At 31.5% G+C, this 844-nt stretch overlaps 1 long non-coding RNA gene across 8 annotated transcripts in view; it reads left to right on the top strand.

The window, feature by feature from the left end:
* The window catches only part of LOC112162525, a 113356-nt gene that overhangs the window by 11008 nt on the left and 101504 nt on the right, over positions 1–844 (top strand). The gene's annotated exons all lie outside the window — the stretch shown is intronic.

Raw genomic sequence — 844 nt, 5'->3', positions numbered from 1 at the left:
TTTTCAAAATAGCAGCTTCTTTGACACTTTTATCTCCATAGCAACCATTGTATTTTTTGCTCACCTGGGGGTGACAAACATATCTATATAATTTTTTGAATGATATACAAAAGTTAATTTTTGGATTTCCTTGGCAACACAGGTTTTTGTTAACCACGCCCACATTCCTAATATGTTAATACCATATGTAATATGGTTTTCTTCAGCTTGAGTTAAGGGTTAATGTATTACATTTCTTTTACAATATTTCAGATAAAATTGTGCAAGCAACAGGGGGAATGTTAGTTTTGCTATTTATTTCCACCATTTTTACTCACATAGCTTTTCAATGAGTCTTAATGAGTTAGGAGACAATAGATCTAAATTTCTAGGAGGAATTAAAATTTATAGCAGGTACTAAAGGGATTTTTTTTTTAATTTAAAATGGCTGACTCTTTCCAAAGTCACTAAGTCAACAAAACGTTAGATGTGGTTGTAGAGTTAAGCTGATGGGGTTTGTGTGAAATTTAATCAAAATTGCTTGAACAAATGTTTTATTTTTTGCAAAAATAAAAAAAAATTGCCATATTTCACACTTTGCCAAAACATGGCCGCTAAGCCATATATCTTGTGGCCATCCCATAATAATTTCAAAACTTTGATATCCCTAACATGTATGTTTTGGTTTTGTTAGTAAATTTTTAAAATATTTTTTTTCGAGCCCAAGAAGAGATTTATTTTTTAGCGCTTTCTCCCATTTCGGGGGGTTGTTCACAATTTCAAAAATTCATTTTTACGGCGGTTACTAGATCTGTGCAAATTTGGGGGAGTTTTTAAATATGTGGAAGGGGTGAAATTTTTTCTC

This window comes from Oryzias melastigma, linkage group LG11 (assembly GCF_002922805.2).
Source record: "Oryzias melastigma strain HK-1 linkage group LG11, ASM292280v2, whole genome shotgun sequence".
NCBI lineage: Eukaryota > Metazoa > Chordata > Actinopteri > Beloniformes > Adrianichthyidae > Oryzias > Oryzias melastigma.
This window is presented reverse-complemented; position numbering and strand designations above follow the sequence as displayed.